Raw genomic sequence first — 22,560 nt, forward strand, 5'->3', positions numbered from 1 at the left:
TTCTCTTGTAATATTAATGATCCAGGTTTAACAATCTTATACAGTAAAACCTATACATGGGAACTATGACCATTATCCAGGACACACACAGACATCACAAAGCCAACCTCTACCCACGATTAAAAGCATGCAGAGAGCAAATTCTTTAAGAACAATGTGATCTGGTGATTTATTCCAGCTTCAAGTAAAGTTTCCTTTTAATTCTGCTTCAAATACAAATGACTAAAGAATAGTTAGCAGGAACACAAAGATGAAATGTGAAAGTCACAAATTGATATTGAGAGAAAAAAACATTTTCTAGTCAGTATTAACTAACTTTTGGCTCTGGTAGAAAACCACATTCTTAAAAGTACCATTTTTTTATATATATATACACTTCTGATAATAAATAATAGACAATTAATAATAAGCAATAATATACAGCAAATAATAAATAAAACATTTTGCTTTTAGTTTCCTATGATAACAAATGGTTGTTTTGTTGTTGTTTTCCCAGCTCACATTGTATTGTGTTTTTTGTGACTCTTAGCATAAAACTACCTTTCAGCCTGGCCACTGTGGTTCAGTGGTTGAGCATTGACCCCATGAACCAAGAGGTCACCAGATAGATTCCCGATCAGGGCACATGCCTGGATTGTGGGCTCAATCCCTAGTGGAGAGCGTGCAGGAAGCGGTTGATTGATGTTTCACTCGCATCAATGTCTATCTCTCTATCCCTCTTCCTTACTCTCTCTCTAAAATAAATAAAAAATACTTTGTTAAAAACTACCTATCAAAACAAACAAAAGATAAAGTAAAATTAAGGAAAAGTCCAAGTTTATGCTATAGCAAATGTAGTACTCAATCCATCCTTCTAGTGAAAGAACTATCAGTGTCCTTGGCATGATTACAGAGATGCTATCAGAGGTGAAGACAAATATAGTAGAAGTGTAATCACATTTAACAGAAAAATTATCATCATTTTCCTAATAATCACAAGTGCTTTTATTTCTTCTGAATGTTTACATTCAGCCAGCCTGGCTGAACGTCAAAAAGTCCCATTCAGCAAATCTCTGGCACACTGAGTGATACTCGAATAGCTGGCTGACATTAGCTGAACTGACCTATCAGCCCCTCTCTTGCACTTCGCCCTGCATCAGTGCTCCTGCAGAAAACATTTCACATGGCACAGGATGCCGCCCTTGTCCTGTTCCAGCAGAGACCTGGACCACATGCAGCTGTTAGGAATTCTATAAAGGTCATTCTCCCTCTCAAATGTTTGTGTATTATTTGTTTTTGTTCTTATTCTACATTTGACATTGTTCCCTATCTCTGTCTCTGCACAGCTCAACTGCAAGTGGGTGAGCATGTATCACTGTATATGTAGACATATATAAGAATCACATTTCAAATAAATTGGTAAAAGTGTAAAAGTGACGTTTTCTTTTCTCTCATGATAACCCTTACCTTAACACAGTGGATCATCCTACAAAACAGGAAAATGACTTGTAAAAATGCACTGTCCTTCTTTCCCCACTTTGTCCTTTAATCATTATAATTTCTTTTATTTTCTTCTATTCCACACAAAAGAAGAACATCAAAATGTGCACATGTTCAGAAAGAATGTTTGAAATGTTTGCTGGATTAGAGGAACACAAAATTTCAGTATAAAAAATATGTTCTAAAAATTGTTTTTTAAACGTTAAAATAATTTTTGTGCAGTGATTTTCACTTGTGTTTGTTTCATAAAGGAGAAATATTGGTCAAATGGACGGGGCTAGCTTAAGAAAAAGATCTGGCCAAGGACTCATGGCTAGCTTACAACTCCCATCTCTCAGTGGGAAAAGAAGGTAAAATGGAATATATGTGACACATGCCTAGTTACTCCCTGGCACACGATCTACTCTAAACAGAAATCTGAGTCAGGTTTTCCCAGTGGGAACCAGAGGTTGAGAGAGCACAGAACCCTATCTAGAATTGCAGGCAGGAATACTGCTACTCACAAATACTTAATTTTTTAGGAATAATGTGAAACAAAGACCTATGTGAACTTCAAATACTTGTATACCCAACTGGAGACAAGTGAATAGATACTCAAAGGTGTGGACACAGAGCCTATTCGTTATTTTTTTATTAATCATTGACACTGTGTGACTCAGAGAAAGGCACAACAAAATAACAGTCATCAGTAAAGCACCAACAAAGCAAGAATTGAGGTGTTTTTTGTTTTGTTTTTTTAATGACAACTCACTGTAAGAGATACTTCACTTTTTTTCTCTCTATCAAATGCAAGGCTATAATAATATTAGAATGTGGTGAAAAATGTATGGGTTACCCTGCATCATAGTGGTTACAAAATCAGAGAGGGCTGTTAAGACAGAATCTGTCTTCTTATTGTCAAAGTGGCTATCAGAGGGGAAAAAAGAGCACAGGGCACATGGAATAGATACAAACACTACAACTATTTTCTAGACGTGATTAATAAGGGAAGAAATGAAGACAGGTGTCAGACTCTATTCTATTTCTGTGCTGAGTAAAGTTGGGCAAATAATATAACAAGGCTAAAGTTCCTGTAACTTATCTGCAAAATGGGAATGATGATAACACCAGCTTTATTGGGTTATTATAGAAATGTAATGAGATAATAGCTATAAAGTGTTTGTAATAATGATTAGCATATTGTAAGTGCTTTATAAATGTATTTGTTCTTATATATGATTATGAATAAGTTAAAAATAAGTCTCATTTCAGAGAATGGAATTAGTCATTTTTCTTTTGTTCTCTCCTTTATCCTTTTGCTCTCTTCTATAGTATCCTCAGAATTTTTACAGAGAAATAAATCAGACTAAGGGGACTTTTTATTTATTACATTTATGATAGTGGCACAGAGGCAAACTAGTTCAATGATCCCTTTATACACTTTACAATCACTTCAATCGTATTTTATTTCAAATAACGTGATTCCCAATAAAAGTCCTTTTTCTTTCAAGTACCTTTAAATTTAAATTAAATTGTGGAATTTACATTCAGGGTTCTATACAAATTGTGCTGATTTGATTTCAAATGTCCAACTAATTTACTGACCTTTAGTCAGTTATAAACCTGTGGAACAAGCTCTATTGATTAAAATCACATTAATAGCTCAATTCCAGAAGACAAGTCAAGTTTAACTGAAAAAAAAAGAACAATTAGTAAATCAGTACCAATATATAAAACTGCCAAGAGAATGAAATTCTTAACAAATTCCCTGTGACTTCCCTCTCTCTCCCTTTGTTTTCTCATAAAAACACAATTTCTCCCTATAGAATTTGTTTACATAAACATAGGGCATGCAAAACTAATATTTTTGTACAGTAAATTTTAGGAGGTTAAGAAAAAGAATCAATGATTATTTTAAAATTAAATTAGGAGGTAATTGATTTTTATAGAATGGACATTAAAAATCTGAAAATAATATAATTTGAAGAGATTGTATAACATTAATTTGAAAAATGACTTAAAGAAGGGTTATGTCTCAAAATGGCTCCAGGCAGCAGAAAGATTATGAGCTTATAAAGTAACTAAAAAAACATTTATTTTATGAACATTCTGAAGCAAAAAAGAAAAAAGATGAAAAAAACACTGAAATTGTTTGAGGTGTTTTCTGTCGTGTTAAACAAACAGCAAGTCTCTTTGTTTGAGCTTGAAAAAGAGCATATAAATAACCCATATTTTCAAAGACAGTTTTCCTCTTCACTTGACATAATTACAAAAATCAATTAATTCCAGCCTAAAGATATTTGGCAAATATGCACAAATCAGACAAAAATAAAATGTGCAATTATCTAAATAAAACTATTGTATTTTTGAAGTTTTGAGGGAAGGCAAGGAAAAGAAGAAAAGTAAATGAATATTTATTGAAAACTCATTCTGTTCTAGTCATTGTTTTATTTTTTAGAACACTGAAATAAATTGTCCAAAAATGATAAAAACCAGGGTAAATTGGCATATTCTCAAGCAATTAAAATATATGTGCAATGACATGGTTTGACAGAAACAAAATTAACTTTATTACATCTTAGTGGAAACGAGTTCCAACCTTAGTTTCAAGGGGAAAGAGGTGGACAGGAAGGAGAGAGAATGAGGGAGAAAGTGTGGAGTAGGTAGTTTGAGGAATAGAGTATGGATCTGAGTAGACTTTTCAGGGCTCTGAAGTCATGGAGAAGTTCTAGAAAATGGTATATACACTTACTGCCCCCAGAAGCTTATGGGAATAGTTCTCCAACAATTAGGTTAGCTACATGTAACATATTAGCTGATTTCAAAGGAATTAATTACAGTGCTCCGCAGCAATATAGACAGGGAAAATGGACTAATTCTATCTTAATAAAAACAATTATCCAATTCTACATAATTGGGCTATTTCTATCTCCTGGCCAATAGCCCACATTAATACATCTTTGATGATGTGACTATAGTTACTTTTTTGGTAAAAATTATGTTTAATAGACTATTCAAAAACTCCTTTCTATGCAGCATTCAAGTCACTTAACCTCTCAATTTGCTCATCAGCAAAAGGAGGACTCAAGGCTATAGATAACCTCTAATATTCCAACTGTCCAAGTCTAGGATTACATCATTTCTGAAAATGACCTAAAGACCAGGGTCTGCCCAGGTCTGAAAATCACCAGGGATGAATAAAGGACAAAGGCTGCACTCTTCTGGGGAGCACAGTGAGAGGGGGGTGCTCTCCAATCCAGTCCCACATCTGGAAAACATCGAAAGTAATACCCTGGGTACCAGCAGGGAAGAAAGGAGGTAAGGTTTATATGAACGAGGTTATCAGGGGAAGAGCAAGAGTGTGAGGGTAAGAAGCCAATGTAGGGCATCACATAATCATTCTTCAGTTAAACCAGACTTTGGACCCTTGAGAAAGGGGAGAAGTTTCATAGAATCTAAGGATTTTACACCAGATTGAAGAAGGGCACATTTCTGTAGGAGAAGTGAGTAGAGTTTGAATCAAATTAGGTAACATGGAGATTATAGTATAATCAATGCAAAATCACAAAACAGTATTTCCTGCTTTTCCCTTATAATAAAAATAATTAATTTTTTAAATATGCATCTTTGACACTTTAACTGTTAAGGCTATCCCCCTCTTATCTGGAGTATCTGCCATTTTATATAAAAACAATCACAACTTATTTCATGATTTCTCCTTTTAAAATTAAAAAAAAAAACAAGCAAATTTAAATCTTTGTTATAAATTCTCTTTACATTTCCTAGAACAATCCACTCCATGTAAAAATACATGTATGTCCTTTATTTAGTACCAAAGAAACAGCATCTGGAGTTAGGTGCAAATTGATGTGATTGCCAATATCTAATGAGTTCTGCTAGAAGCGGCAGTCAAACAGCAGATAGAGAGAATGGATGTGAAAAGGATAAAAGCAGTGATTACAGATACCAATTTCTGATTTTAAAAAAACAGTTAAATGTGTTTGTGTGAACAAAGCCAACCTATACCTAGCTATTTTTCCTTTTCCTGCTGCCTGTGAAGAAAAGAGCTCTAGGTAATTAAAAAAGCAAAACAAAAATAAAACCTAAGTCTATTTCTTTAATCAACATAAAAGACCTAGATAAGAGCAGGAAGCAACCTGTTGCTAGGTCAGAATCACTGCCTAGTGAAGGAGGATCTGCCCAGGGGAGCTTTGAGGCTGTGGCTGCGCCAAACTGCAAGCTAATCGCATGCCGGCAGATAGGAGTTTGCAATGAGAGCGCTGCCTTATTTGTCCCTGTTTGCCTCCAGTCAGACCCAGTTTGTCCCTTTCACCCACGCTGAAATCTTAATACTGCCATTTCCACTCTCAAAAGGGTTCCAGTTTGGACAATCAATGATAAGATCCACCTATTTCAAATTAACGGGTGTGGCCACTAAATATCAGCATCAGTGAAAACAAATAATATTCTAGCCGTCTATGTCATGTAAATTTAGAGTGAAATGTCATCTCTGAAGTAGTTAACATTAAATTCAGTTACTTTAACAAAGACGTTCAACTGTGATGTATATGTTGTGAAAAGCCATAGCTGAGGTATCATAGAACTGTACATTTGAAAGTTTTATAATCTTATTACCAATGTCACCCCATTTTAATTAAAAATAAAGAAGAATACCTGGCTTAAAAAAATTTTTTTTTTAATTTTTTTTTTAAAAAAAGCGCCATAGCTGTAAATCTGAATTAATGTTTCAGAAACAGAGGTACACAGGGAGCCCTATCTGATCTTAGGTGTGATACCCACTTTCTAATGCAAACTCAGACACGGGGTCCTGAGGGAAAGTATATTTAAATTACAAGTTCAGTCCACGTAAGTATGAATACTAGCTATTTGCAGAGTCAATAGGTCCATATTTTAAATTTTATTACAGTTCCAGATGAGGTGGAGAGGAAACAGGAACAGGCAAATTTGAGACCTCCGAAGTTTCATTACTTATCTAGAGACATCACAGTTAGGGATTGGCAACGTGATCCAGGCACGATCCACGTAGTCTAATGCCAATATCAAAGCCAGCACTTCTATTTTCGGTACCATATGCCACTCTGTTTAAGAAACAAAAAATTACTAGTCATCCCAGGTTTTGACTGACTCAGCTCACTCAGGTTATCCAGCACCGGTGCTAAATGTCGTATCCCTTCATCTATTCTACAACCCATCAGAGAGCCCGCGAGCAAGACGAGCAATGCTGAAGCTTCCCCCCCACTGGTGCTGCACTCAACTGTCCACCCTTGGCTCTCTTCCAAATAGATCAACTTAGTAAGAAAAAAAAAAGAGCCAGATTCCAAAATTAAGCTCTAATAATAGATCATACTTAAACTGTCTCACCAGGTTCAGCACTGACAGTATGAATTAGAAAAACAAGCGGAAAAGCTAGACGCTGAACAGAGACACCGAGGAGGAAAGGAGACAGGCTTATCTGGATCCGGGCCATTCCATCCAGCGTTTTCACACATGAGCAGACACACTGTTTCTGCTCTCACATTCTTCAGACTCCACATCAGTGTTTGAAAACATTTCTTATCTGAGAACCCAGATCCTTAACTATGAAGTAGTCTTCTAAGACTCTTTAAAAAATAAGGCCAACAAGATCCCTTTAATGTGTTCTAAGTCCTAAATGGCACATGTCCCATAGCAGGCTTAGCTTCCTGCCATTCTAGGAGCACAATTTTCCTTCCCTTCAGCTAATTATGTTTGCAGATAATGTGTAACTAAACCACACAAAATTCTATGGAAATGCTTTTACACTTCTATGCAATTTTAATAATTTACACAAGGGGATTCTACTTGTAATATACACAAAAAATTTAAATTAGCATATTTTTATTTTACTTTTAGTAAACTAAGATTCTCTCAATGATCATTCCATGTTAAATGGAAATAGCTAAATAAATAACAGCATTAGTCTTTTCATGTTAGACCCAGACTTTGATTTTTTTAAAAGTATACTCACATTAAGAAATGAGAATGAGATATACACATCAAAAGGTCAGTAACATTATTTAGAATAATATGAATTGATACATAAGCACACAGGAACTAAAAGCCATAAGGCTCTTGCTGCTGTAGGATTATTATTTTCTAAATAAAAGTAGCTCAAAAATATTTCAAATGGTTCACACTTTAAATAGAAAATGACACTATTAACATTGAATCTAAGAAAAGTTTAGAAAAGAATGACAAGAAAAACACTTTGCTTTTTTTAGATTAAAATGGGATTGATGGCTATGGAGAATGGCCTTTTTTTCCCCATATGAGGCTGGAAGGGAATTATTGGGAAGCTGCTCTCTGGGATATGACACTGCAGTCATGACAAAATAATTTTGAGTTCAAACCAAGCTCAGTGAAACTCCTCTATACTCCTGTATTAGTGATTATTAGCATCCTCATCCGCTCAGTCCCTCGGGACAGTACTCAAAAATGTTAGACCTTGTTCTTTTACCTGCACTCACTCCACCACTGAGTCGATGAATGCAAACTTCTTAGTCTGTCTCTTAAGCAAATTCTCCTCTTCATTCCCATTGGCCATGATTGGCACAGCCCTCACCAACACACACCTAAAGTTGGAGTATCATCCCATATACCAAATGGTTTTAGTTTTGATTTCCGGTCAGGGCACATACCTAGGTTGCAGGTTGATCCTCAGTGAGGTCCCATACAGGAGACAACCTATGGATGTTTCTCTCTCCCTCTCCCTCTCTCTCTCTCTCTCTCTCCCTCCCTCCCTCCCTTCCACTCTCTGAAATCAATTTTAAAAAAGAAAAAACGTATCCTCAGGTAAGAATATAAAAAAAGACAATAGATAAGTGCTGGGGAGAGTGTAGTGAACCCTTGTGCACTGTTGGTAGAAATGTAAATTATGCAATCACAAGGAAAAACAGTACGGAAGGTTCTCAGAGGATTAAAATAGAACTATAGTATGATCCGGTAATTCCACTTCTGGGTATAAATCCAGGACTTGGAACCAGGAACTCAAAGAGATATCTGCGCCTCTGTGTTCACTGCAGCATTATCCACAACCGCCAAAATAAAAAATAAAAACAAACTGTCTACCAAAGGATGAATGCATAAAGAATATTCCCTTATTCAGCTGCGAGAAACAAGGAGATTCTGCCCTTACCTCAGAGAAACAGAGGGTAGAATAGTTACTAGGGGTTGGGGGTGGTGGAGGAATTGGGGAGATTAATCAAAAGGTAGAAACTTTCAGTTATAAGAAAGGTTCTAGTAATCTAGTACATGATATGGTGATTCTAGTTAATAATATGGTATTATACACTTGAAAATTGCTAAGAGTATAGATCTTACATGTCCTCACCACAAAACAATGTAATTTTTATGCGATGGGATGGTGGTGTTAGTGCTACCATGGTACTAATTTTGTAATATGTGAATATATCAAATCATAATGTTGTAGACCTTAAAGTCCCACAGTGTTATATGACAGCTAGATCTCAAGAAGGCTGGAAAAAATAGCCTCTTCTCTGCCTCTGAGGTTGTTTTGTGGGAGCTTTTCTCCTCGTTCCTTCTGACTTATATGGATTAAAATGAACTATTCCACTGGAAAGTCAATCAAGGGCCACAGCATTAAGGTCTATCAGCTGCAAGGACCTCTGCTCATCACTGCAGAATAGAATATCTTAGTTTAGAGTTGGAGTAAAAGATACCATATTAAATGATCACAATATCAGTTGTTTGGATTAACTTTATTATTAATTACTATGAGCACATAGTAACATCAATGCAAGGTCAAGAAAATAATTAACTCCTCAAGGATACTTTATAGAAGAATTGATCATACTTTCTTAGAACTCAAGGGTGCGATAGAAGTTGTTAATACTAGCAAACTATGAGTTACAAAAGTGTAACATGTTATCTTTTTTATATTTGTATTATGAAATATTAAAAACATGGATTATTCCAAACTTCCTCTGATGGTATTGATCCGATGGTTCTCTCTGCACGTTCCCTCCTCTCTCCTCTCTCACTTCAGCACCTAAAGGCACTCCCTGCCCTTGCTACAGGAGAAACAAAGGTTCCAGCACAAGGTTCTGAAGAGCAGAGAGAGCAGCTTGCTTGACGAATCCATCACAGAGCGTCATGCTTGGACACAGACTTCTGGATTGTTCTCTCACTTGCCAGTGAATGATCCTGGCATATTATAAACACTCTCCTCCCCTCCAAGAAATGTTGGGGACTGGGCCATCCTATGTGGTGGATGGGGTCTTAAAGGCAAACCTCCATCCCTAACCAAAGTGGAACTGAAAGGTACCAAGGGATTTTACTGTAAGGAGAGGCAACGGGCACACACACTAGTATCATTACTTACAATTCAATTACAAAGCTTCAGAGGTATTTATGAAATCAACACTTGTGGAACCACCACTCAGCTTGGACATAAGACATAATCAGTAATATTGACTGATTATGCAGCTCTCCTAGATCACATCACTTCCCCTTCTCACCTCTCTTCAAATGAACCTCAGCCTAATCACTAACCATACTTTTGTGTTTATTTTTGTCGTGTGTGTCACAGTTTCTTTCTAAAAGTGAAATATTCAATTTCTTCCTGATGGTCTACAATATAGCATCAGCTGGGACTAAACAATGTAGCTGCTCATTAAACGATGTATACTGAGAGGAATGTCAGACCAGCACTGTGCATACGTACTTAACGTGTTTTAAAAGTACAGCCGGAATCTATATATTTTCTTGTAAACATCACCATGGCACACAGAAACTGAGCTAATCATGGGGGTCCTAGCTGTCAGCAGCAGTAACCTTGAAGGACATTCTTTTCCCAAAATAATATTCTTCTTTTGTCCCAGCCTGCGTCTTTCACAGTATTATCCCTCTTTTTGACCTGGAAGCTTCAATCCTCTTATAGGTTCAGCAACCAAGAGGAAATTTTATCTTCAGAATCTAAACAATATTTTGAGAAATTAAAAGTACATACTTCTTCTCAGCAAACCTGTTCATATAAGCATTCAGAGGCTGAACTTCCGGGTTATGGATTATTGGAAACCCTTTGTGCCCTATTCCTGGCTTTCAGCCATGTCATTGCTGATTAGCATTGTCACTGAAGGGTGAGTAAGAAAAATAAAAAGAATAAGAACACCCATTTTTGCTGTTTATTAACTGAACTCTTTTTTTTAAAAATATATTTTATTGAACTTTTTACAGAGAGGAAGGGAGAGAGACAGAGAGCCAGAAACATCGATGAGAGAGAAACATCCATCAGCTGCCTCCTGCGCATCCCCCACTGGGGATGTGCCCACAACCCAGGCACATGCCCTTGACCGGAATCGAACCCGGGACCTTTCAGTCTGCAGGCCGACGCTCCATCCACTGAGCCAAACTGGTTTCGGCTATTAACTGAACTCTTATGGAGAAATATGAAAGTACTGACCAGTTAGTTTTTGAACAATTCCAATTTTCAATGCTTGTCTTCTTCACAATTATACCTACATAACTAAAACTTGGTATTAATATCTTTTCCCAATAGCACTTATTCCACTTGAAAGGAAACTAATGTTACTTGTTCTGTGAGATAATTTTCTGTGTTTGCTACAGTAAAAAACTGTCATTTTCATTGATGTTCTACACATCCAGAAGAAAGTACAGATTAGTAATATGAAATAGTAGCATACTATTAACTTCAAAAGAGGAAGAAAAAATAAAAATAAATGCATTTTCTCTATACCCAAGAAACCATGCTTGGAGGGATGAGCTGGTATGTGGTAATAAATTTAGAAATGGTCTCTTACTTCTATTAATTATAGGATAACTGGATCTCAAAGCCACCTCCTTTACAGGACCTTATAGCATAACTACTGGCATCTATAGAAAACAAAAAACATGAAAAGAGGCCAATAGTAGAGACTTTCTCTTAGGTCTATGGCATGACTGTATTGTTTTTGTACCCTATAGGTACAAGGTGAATGATTAACCATCAGAAACTTGAATAAAGAGATTTCTACTGTAAATGAAGACCTTTTGTAAGTGATCATCTTATCACATAATTTTTTCTGAAATATATTTTTGCTTTATGGCACCTTAAGGGCATCATAAAGACGGCATTTATCGAATTATCATAATCCCCTTTGTCGTAATAAACCATAGCCTTTCAACTGTGAGTCCTGAATTGCTCTACCTTCAGCTTCCTGATAATACAGTATGAACTCAGGAGGCAGATATGCCTAAAAACACCTAAAGAATGGAAAACATGTATTATGTGTGTACTTTCGTATTCAACATACTAGGCACTCAATAAGCATTTGGTGTGTGTGTTTTTTAATTACATGTCATGGTTTTCATCTACCTTAAAACTATATTTTTGCAAATGCGTATGAGGATATGGATTATGATTTCTTATCTTAAGTATAATGAACTATCAAAAATGTCCCAAATCCAACTTGACTGCACCACCAAAGGACAGAAGAGTAATCCCTCTCAAATCTGTGCATGAGCCCATGCTAATGACATGTTAAATTTTTTAACAGTTTTATTAAGAAGAAATTTATCATGATTTTCATAAAGTCCATGCCTCCTTTCAGTTTTGCTGAGAATTGCTGGTATTTCTAAAAAGAAAATTCACTAGTTTCCTGTTGTCACCATTCATAGAATCAGCAAAGAAGAGAAAAGATCCAACAAGGAAGAGCAAGACAGTAATTGCCACTATGCCACTGGCGCAGTGTTGTCTATTGTCAGATTGTGGAGATTATCAGAAGGAAGAATCCCTCTTCTAGATTTTAATTCACCCTAAACTACATGCAACAGAGCACTAGAACTGACTCTCTCATCCTGCTTTAACTTCTAATAGATTACCTGTTTTTTGGTTTTTAAGGTAATCAGCCTATCTAACATGAGCTGCCAGTGTGGTATGTCATCTCAATGATGTCCAGGTTAAATAAACTAAGCACTTCACCAATTTCAGGTGCCCATTCTAATTTAAATTTGGATTTAAATATGCTTAGCATTTCTTTCAAATGATTACATAGCACCACCTAGAAAGTTATGAAATAGTAAATTTGAAATATTTTTAATATTATATATCTCATTTACTATATTCTTATGTTCCAGCCGTAACACAGTTTGCTTTATTATCACTCATCGTTATGCCCAAACCACAGGACTCCTATCCCCTCACTGTTCATGTAGTCCATGTTTACACATCAATTAATAAATGTAACCAAGCAGAAACAACCATGTGACATTCATATTACATTGTTCCCATAAGACAAAATGTTTTCATAGAGGAGAAAACACTGGAAATCTCTCTCTCTCTCTCTCTCTCTCTCTCTCATACATACACACACACACACACACACACACACACACACACACATAATTCACTGACATCTAGCATTCTTATTTCAATACAAATCCTATTTTAGTGTCAAAATCAATGTAATATACATAACTTATGTGTTACTAATAGACCAATGAAGTAATTAAGATTCCTTTTTAGGAGGCTGAATCCTGAGATTAGAAAACTTAGAACATTTTCCTTTCCTCATTTTCACCTATGACTAAAGATCTGACAGCTATGGTATAGCACAAATAGAAGTGAAAGTTCCATAAAAGGAAATATTTAAATGTGTCACTGAAAATTAATATCATATGAATTTCTTTCATCTATTTAATTTCTATGTGGCAATGATATGCATTGCCTTGTGAAATAACTATTGCTTTAAAAAAAAAAATGTTCCAAAGTGATTTTTAAGTAAATCAAATTCATACTAGCAGTGAAACCTATAATCAATTCAAATGTGTCTATTTATTGCTACAAGAGGATTATATGCTATTTTAATGCTGCTACATAGGAATACTGTAAGTTCTTAAAATTAGTACATTAAATAACATATTGACTCTATTTGTAATGGCATATCAATACTCTTTAAGGTATAATCCACTCATAATTTCAGGTAAGACATTTTTATCTAAGTTTGACTGCTAATCTGGGAAATGAAATAAAGCAAAATGCAGAACAACTAATAGAGTCTGTTGCAGAAAGGACATCTAAGCTTTCTCTGGTTAATTCTACTGGCATCGGCCTGTATCACTTGATCCAAGGTTACAAAGACAAACTACAGTGCTATCCAATCACTTGCTGTCCAAACTAAGGAATCAAATACATTCACATAAAGAGAAATACTTTATTTTAAATCCTCTTTTTGGAAAGTTCTTATGATTGAACTTCTTAAAAAATTATCATTTATATCCCAGCACTCACCTTCTTTAAAAATTTTTATATTTTTAACCTTTATTGTTGAAAGTATTACATATGTCCCCTTTTTTACCCCACTGACCCCTTCCAGCCTGCCCCTGACCCCAGCCCCAGGCCTTCATCACCTATTGTCTGTGTCAATGAGTTATGCACATATACATACAAGTTCTTTGGTTGATTATCTCCCACCCAACCGCCCTTCCCATCCTTCCCTCCAAGATTCCACACTTTCAATATCCTCCCCTTTACTTTAAATCCCATCCCCCACTCCTTTGTTTTCCCTTATTGCAAACCTTATAGAGTTCCTCATGTCCCATTGTATATTTGAATCCTCCCCAATCAGTATTTTGTCTGTTCTAATCCACGGAAACCACTTTTTATCAGAGTTACCTTGGTCCTCAACATTTTCAAATGCGGCAGACAAGTCTCAATTTTCATTCACAGAATGTAACAGGGTGTCTCATTTGCTTCTTCTTGATACTTCACTCACTTAGTTTCCAGAACAACACACCCTCTGCTTTTCTTTCTAACTCACAGGTCATTCAATTTGCTTTTTTCCTGGATCCTCTCCCTCTACATTTTGGACTGTCCCATGGCATAGTCCTGGAGTTCTCTCTACACAGTTATTCCCTGAATAGGCTACCTCCCCCGTTTCTTTAAAGACTACGTCTATAATGATGAATTCCAAATATACAGCTTGAATCCATAAATTCCAGACTCACAGAATCAAATGCCAACTTAAATTCTCACGTTTGATGTGTAATGGGAATACCCAATCTAACAAATGCACATTCTGATGTCTACCTGAAGCTTGCCCATTGCCCACGTTTCCAATTTTAGTTACTAGTAACACATTTCACCCTCTTAGTTCAGGTAAAATACCTTAGAGCCCTCCTTGCTTCCTCTGGATTTCTCCCAGCTGAATCATCATTCAGAAAAAATCCTCTTTCTTCTACCTTCAGAATAAATCTACAATCTGACAACTACTCAGTTAAGTTTCAAACTAGTCCAGTTCACGATTGTCCAGCTAAAATTCATACAGTATGTCTTCTCCACCCAGTCCGCCCAAGCAGAGAAGGTTACCTTTCTAAAATACAAACTATGTCATACACATTTAATCTCAACACTCCACTGGGCTGCCTATATACCCAGACAACTTAAATACCTTACCATACCTACCACAGTCCCTACAGGACCTTCCCTAGTTGCCTCTCAGGCCTCATTTCCTTCTCCTGCCTGCTTTGCTCATTACGCTATAGCCACAGTGACTTCCAAGGTGTTCCCTAGTGTCTTGTCTCAGGGCCATTGCCTCTGTTATGCCTTCTTCCTGAAATCCTATTCATCAGATAGCCACATGACTAATTTCCTTTCTTTGAGTTATGTCTCTGCTCCAATGGCCATCTCTTGAGAGAGGTCTTGCTAAAATGAGTTTTAGGGACAATATAGGTAGGTTTACGGAGTCTCAGAGATAAGGAGGGTCCATGGGAGAGGAATACATAGATGGAGACTTGAAGACACCAGGGTGCCTATCTTACTTGTACAGAGGATAGAGATATGCCACAGGCTGATGGAAACATTTCTGGTCTGAGCAATTAAAACAGCCATAAACCAAGGACAGACAGGGGTATCTCTGACCTGAGTAATTAAAGTGACCATAAGTTAGACCAAAAGTAGCAGACCTGCGGAGCTGGGAGAGCTATAAGGCTTTCTCTGCCAGCACAACTGGTAGAAAACCATAAGATAATCAAAAGTGACCTCAATCAGCAAGAAAAGGGGAGAGAAAGTTGGGGGGCACCACGTGGACTTTGAGCTTTGAAATTAATACCATATATCAGAATAACCAATGAGGAAAGCAGGGGTGGTCTTCCCAAATTAAGCAAAGGAACCAATAAAAAAAAGGTCGGATTGAAACAAAGAACTGCAGCATATATAAACTGGAGACAAAGGGACAAAAGGGAGGGGATTTTTTAAATTTTCCCATTAGAGAGAGAGAACAGGCTTTTCCCACTGTGTGGGGCTCCCCATGGGGTCCCCTTTGGGAACACTCCTGCCCAGATGGAGTTTGTATCTGCTTCCAATAAAATTCTAAATATTTTATTAAATAAGCCTTTTTGTCCACGAGTTTATTCTTCAAACTTCATGAGGACAAGAACCCACGGGAAGAAAAGTCTGCACCCCATGCCCCACGTTTCATTACCAGATCACCCTATTCAAAACAGCAACTTCATTCACCTGCCAGTCCCTCATTTTTCTTCATAGATTTATCATTACCTGACATTATAACATTATATTTTCTTATTTCTCCTTTGCCCGCTTGATGAGAATGGAAACTCCGTAAACTAAAAGAAGAAAGGTTATTTGTCCAACATTCCAGGGCCTAAAAGCGGTACTTCATAGAGAAGAGATTCAGAATAAGTGTTTGTTGAATGAAAAAAACCTGCTCCCAGTTAGCACACATACTACATGTTGGCGGTAGTGCTTAACTTACCCTGCAGTTTCAGGAACATTAACATCTGGAATTATGACTTTAATAATGAAGCAAAAACCTTATTTATGTACTCAGAGCAATGACATATGATTATGCCTAAAAGTTATTTGAATTATTAGGGAGTGAAAAAAGAATAAGAATTATTTTAATAAAATTAATTACTTGATCTTTTTCATGAAGAAAATATTTTCAAATAAGAAACTTGACTCAGAGTGATTTAAAATTTCTAACACACACAGGTAGGTGTTTAGCTCCTTGTACTTGCCTCTGAGTTTCCCTCTATTCACCTGGGAAAGATATCAAGAGATCAACCCAGCCTCAGCTGCACATGAATAACCACTAGGTAAGCAACAATAAGGTGAAAGAACACCTGAGGAAGGAATCCAAAACTTGGAAGGTCTTTGACAAAATAATGAATGTTTCTTTTACATTCTAGTGACACCAAACATATGTGGATATTCCTGGTGTGCATCCAGTTTGTCAATTCCAAAAGTTACAGTAGTCTGTGATGGTTAGAGCATAAGACTTCTAATTTCTCCAATCAGTCTTAGCATTAGTATTTCACTGTAAGAGTAGCATTGAATATAACACATTAGTATTAATGCTAGGCACAAGAGAAACACAATCTAAAAAAAAATAAAATAAAATCCACCTCTCTCAATCCACTACTTGTAGTTATCTAGAATATCTGATGAATAAATATGTTATGCATAATTCTTGTTCATACCCTAAAAATCTTCATTTTAAAGGGTCCTTATTTTGTGTGATTAAAGTTTTATTCTCCATCTTTTTCCCCTAATATAGTTGTGTTTTAATTCACTCTACCCCTAGCTATTAAGACAGTTATAAGAACCACACGACTGTATCTCTTCTACAAATTCCTGAAATATAGTATTTTATTTATTCCTCAAATATATTATTTTAGTATTTTTTGTTATCCTTTAGCTATCCATCTGATCAGCTGATTTTGTTCTGAGCTTTCAATAACACATTATCCCAACAGTTTATTAATTAATATTGACACAGGGCAAGGTCTATCATAATATGACTAACTGTTCCTTCATTTAACCTATTACATGTGATTTTTGTTGATGCTAAAACTAATTTATCAGATTAAAGCTAAGGTTCATCCTCTTACAATGGGATGTACTAGAAGAAAAATTTTGCCTCTTTAAAAAAAATTCAATATACAAAAAAATTAATGTGATAACAGACATTGGTTGTATATTACCATACAAACCAGATGGTTGTGGTATGTGTGTGGCGATTGATACAATACATGAAACAATAACTATCAGTCCAAAATTATCTGAAGACATATATGATCATTCACTTCAATGATGACACTATTTTTACATATATCTGTATTTGTGTTCACATATATGTTTATTCATAGCTTTGTGTGTATGGGATTCATGTTACAAACATCAATCAGTTCTGAACTCCAAATGTTCCATAGGAAAGCAGAACCACTGCAGTGAAGAAATTGCTTAACAAACTCACTCACTAATGTCTGTTTACACCAGCATCGTTATGCATTTTTACAAACTACTTGGTGTCTTAGACTTTTCAATAGAGGAGTATTAGTTTAAGAATATATTTTGTTATCGAAAAATTTGTGAAAATTTACATCACTAGGTCTAGGAAGCTCATCTATCTACAGAATAGAGAGTGTTGATAAATCCTAAAATTAAATTCTGACAAGAATAAGAGACAGGATATGATATTTCCTGTTCAGGTTTGAAAATAAAAACCACCTGTACTTTACATCACAAACCTCATTAAATGGCATTTTCCCCCTGAGGATTTAAGAGAATATATATTTCATGTGATTTTCAAATAGGACAACAAAGGAACAGCTCAGAATGCAGTGACACCTAATGGCAAAGCTATCTTTGTAGGCCATAAATGTATTTTCTAATAAATGTATTTGTAGTAAAAATCTAAGTATTCCAACTCACCAATATGCAGTCTATAATCCGAAATATCATGAGGATTCACTAGCAATGCCAAATACTGGACTTTTTTAAACTAAAAGAATATATGCAAGTAAAAAATTCCGCATGAAAAAGTGTGGTTTTGAAATTACAATATTCCTTTGAGATAAAATTACAGCATGATAAATTTAGCTTTAGAGATTAGAATTAAATGTAACACATCTTCAATTTCTTTTAAGAATTTCAACTGGTTGTTATGGTTGGATAAGTTGAAAGTTAATCACCTTGATTTTTATTCATATTTTAATTGAAATTTATAGGAGGTATTTACTGAACGTACATTTGGAGTAGAAAGCAAAGGTCCTTAGTGTACTGACTTATTAGTCATGTCATAGTTGATAGCATTGAATAATAACATTGTCTAAGCTAATGCACATCTAAACTGTGCTCAAATAACTGTTTTAATGGCACAGAATAAAGGTAAAGTATAAACTTATTTTAAACTCAGAAACTACTTCTTAATACATTCTAAGTTTATACTATGTATTACCCATAATTCCGAGAGCAATGAACTCTTATAAATAATAAGAGGACAGTTTAAATCATTGAGATATTTTATACAGTGGGAAGAGTCCCTGATGATCTCTGGGGGCTATCATTAAACCATGCAAATCACAGTGGAAATGCTTTTACATTCTGCATTTGATAGAACAGTCCTCAATAGCAACAGAATAAAAACTGACGGTTTGAATCTACCCTCTATTTGTGTTTTATAATGCATTGACACATTTTACTCAACCACCAATTTTGTACTTTAATTTGCACTTTCTCATGATGAAAATACTCTGAATTGTGTAAGGCTTCTCAAATGTCATAGTTGATGATTATGATCTTGGAGGATAAAGCACCAATGGCTTATGAGAAAAACATGAGTAAATGCTTGGTTCCTAGTTCCTGCTGGCATAAGGTATTTTACCATGACTGCCAACAACAAAAACATGCTAGCCATTTTTGTAATAAATGAGTAAGTACTCAGTGTCAGTGTTTCCTTGCAGAGATACATAACTGAGGATAGCTCATTTCAATCAGTTCTGTGAGCACAAGGCCCAGATAAAGAAATGAGCATACATTAAGCTGTTAAAGCATGAGATCCTCCATATTAGATATGAAGCAAAGCACAAACTGTGCAGTTGGCTGGAAATGCCACCTAATCCCTGCTTAATTAAAGCAGTGCTCTAAACTCCTGTTGTGTTAAGGGAGTCAAGAGTGTGAGACGACTGATGTATGAAGAAAATAGCACTCGGCGTGGCTAATCTCAAAGACTTTGGAGCTTTCTAGCTACATAAATCAGAGCGACTTCTGAATAGCCTCATAAAACACAGTATCATTGCCATTCCACTCACGCCGTTCTGGTTCTTCCTACAGCATGCAGATCATTAGGAAACTTCTAAGCAATCAAGTAATGTGGGTCTGATGAAATTACTCAGTCAATGCACAGCCTTAAAGTAGAAGCATAATTTCAAAATCGCATAGTTTTTAATGTGTCAAAAGGTCTTTCTTTGGGGTGGGGGGTGAAGAAGGTCACAATGGAGGTGATTCATTTCTACATACTGTGTCTGTGTATCTAGAATATTCATATGTTAAACAGTATATAATTATCAATTTTTTAAAAATATGTTTTAACAGAAACACAAAGTAATTATAGTATGCATTTAATGGCAATAAATACATTTCCTTTTCAATCATTAACTTAACCATTAGAATATACCGCATCATTGCAGTGAATTAATGTGTTTAATACAACATGTTAGAGTTTAAAATATGTAACTGACTATATTAATCTACCTGCATGAATAGTAGAAAACAAAGAGAAAGAAAGAAGAATGGAGAGAGTTTTCATACATATATTTTGGTTCAATACCAAAAGGATTCAATATTTAAAGAACCTCTTATAATGGAATACTACTAGGCCATCAAAAAGAAGGAAATCTTACCTTTTGCAACAGCATGGATGGACCTGGAGAGTATTATGCTAAGTGAAATATATTAACCTCTGAAGTGCACACAAATTAGTCTTGAAAAAGACAAGTAGCATATGATCTCACTTATATGTGGAATCTAATGAACAACATTAACAAACAAAAAAGAAACAGACTCATAGATACACAGTCAGAGAGGAAGGGGTGTGAGGGATGGGTGAAAAAGGTAAAGGGATTAAGCAACAAAAAAAAAGTTAAAAACACAGACAACAGTAGCTACCAGAAAAAAGGGGGGTGAGGGGAGATAAAGAGAGTAAAAGAGGGCTAAATGGTGATGGAAGGAGACTTAGGGTGATGAACACACAATACAATATACAGATGATGTATTATAGAATTGTACACCTGAAACCTATAGAATTTTATTAACCAAGACATTCAATTGAATTAAAAAGAAAACTAAAAGTATAAACTCACTGAGATCGAGGTGATGTCTTACACTAAATCTATATGCCCCACACTGAAGTATGTGTAAAAGGTGTTCAATAAGTACATACAGCATGGTGACAATGCTGGCAGACAAAAGGAACCTATTGCAGCAGTGTCTTTTATCTTGCCAGCTTGCCTGAACTACACATTACAGCTACTTTCTGCTTAAACACATCACATGAGGCTGTGGAAACCTTTCATTTCTGCATATCTCCTTATCTCTCTAGAGTTGAAACATTCTTTCCCTCCTGTTTCATCGCTTTCATCCCTTTAGTCCTGAAATAATATATTTACCATATGCATATTTCTCAGATTAAATATCAAAGCATATTTCTCAGATTGAATATCAAATGAAAGCAGTCACCTCTTAAACATAATTCTCTTTTCCTATCCAACCAAGCAAGTAAACTGATCCAATGAATAGTAACAGGTGCTTTAAAATTTCAATATATGGGCATTTAGTTGTGAATTTATTATCGTCAGCCTGAGGTAAGGGGGGGAGGGGGAGACAATTTTAACCTCTGAAGTGTACACAAATTAGTCTTCTTTCTGTCATTTTTTTTAAATTTAGGAGGCAACATTTTCACTATATCATAAAAGATATGGAGCATTTGAAACAATCATCAATTTGCTAGCTTCGTGACATTATTAGGTAGTCTATAAAAGAAGCTAATCCTCTTGTCTAATGTACTAATTGCATTCAAGTCAAATTAATTGTCTAAGAAGTAACGATTTCTTTTAGTAGGACATGCACAGTTCATGCATAGAACCAGCTTTCTAAAGAAATCTGTAATTTGTACACAGTTACTTTTTTGGTCTAGTTATAAATAAGTAAGCCATGTCACACTGACAGACAACAGAATGGAAAGGAAGAAAAAAATACAACAGTTGTGTTCTATTTTGAAACAAATAGCCCAGACTGCATTGCAAAATAGTATTCATCTGGTAAAGGATAGCAAGAGCTGTGGGTGTTTGCAAATAGTGTATTTATTGTGTAGACCACAGCGTAAGCAATAAAATAAGCATGTATCCCCAAGCCTTCCCTCCTGAGTGATAAAGAGCATAAGGCAGAAACCCCTAATCATAAAATTGAATGCAAAAGTACAACAACATATATCTACATTCTTGTGGCAGTCATTTACACTGGACATAAATGTAAGTCATTTATTTAAGAGGAGCCCAGTTCATTTCTGAACTCCATCAGAACATTACTGAACCCCTCCATAAGACCATAATTTCTCCCTGAAAAGTTCAGAACCCACAGGCTGTTAGCCCCCAAGCAAAAGGTGAGCTAACAGGCAAGCTATCTAGTGTTTCATTTACTTAATGCCTAAGTGCAAGGTTTTCTGAATTCTGACCTCATTACTCCTTGCACAGAGACATATGGTTCTATTGATACAAATAATAGAGAATGGCAGACATGTTTACAAAGACAATGTCTGAGACCCAGAGAGAGGGAGCCCCCCGGAGCTGAGGGGCTGGCCTGTTGGGCACGCACATGATAGAAGACCCTGGCGTGGGCAGGCACAACCGCCACCTGCAGCAGGTTAGGCTTACAGGAGCGAGAGAGAAGGAGCGGGAGAGAAAAGGAGGGAGGAAGGGAGAGAAAGAGAAGGAGGTGGAGGGAGGAGCGGGAGAGTGTGTGTGTTGCGCGGGGGAGGGGCAGGGGGACTGAAAGGGGAGATGCTGCGACCCATCTGTCTCCTCAATTTGCAGAACATCACGCCGTGTGGACAGATAAAAGTCCTGTGCCCAGAATATGCCCCAAGAGGGGCCTCTCTTCAGCCCGATCGGGGAATCTCGCTGGCCCGCAGATGCGAATTTCCGAAAAGGAAATTGCTTTTACGCCGAAAAGGCTGCACGAGCTCGTCTCCGCTCTGCTCTCGCGGATTAGCAAGTGAGAAGAGTTGGAGCCTGGAGCTGCGAGCGCCG

General features: G+C 36.2%; 1 protein-coding gene across 1 annotated transcript in view; it reads right to left on the reverse strand.

The window, feature by feature from the left end:
* The window catches only part of LOC102751849 (glutamate receptor ionotropic, delta-2-like), a gene marked incomplete at its 3' end in the record, with an annotated part of 228,128 nt that overhangs the window by 204,229 nt on the left and 1,339 nt on the right, over positions 1-22,560 (reverse strand). The window lies entirely within an intron of this gene.

Source organism: Myotis davidii, unplaced genomic scaffold, assembly GCF_000327345.1.
Source record: "Myotis davidii unplaced genomic scaffold, ASM32734v1 scaffold688, whole genome shotgun sequence".
NCBI lineage: Eukaryota > Metazoa > Chordata > Mammalia > Chiroptera > Vespertilionidae > Myotis > Myotis davidii.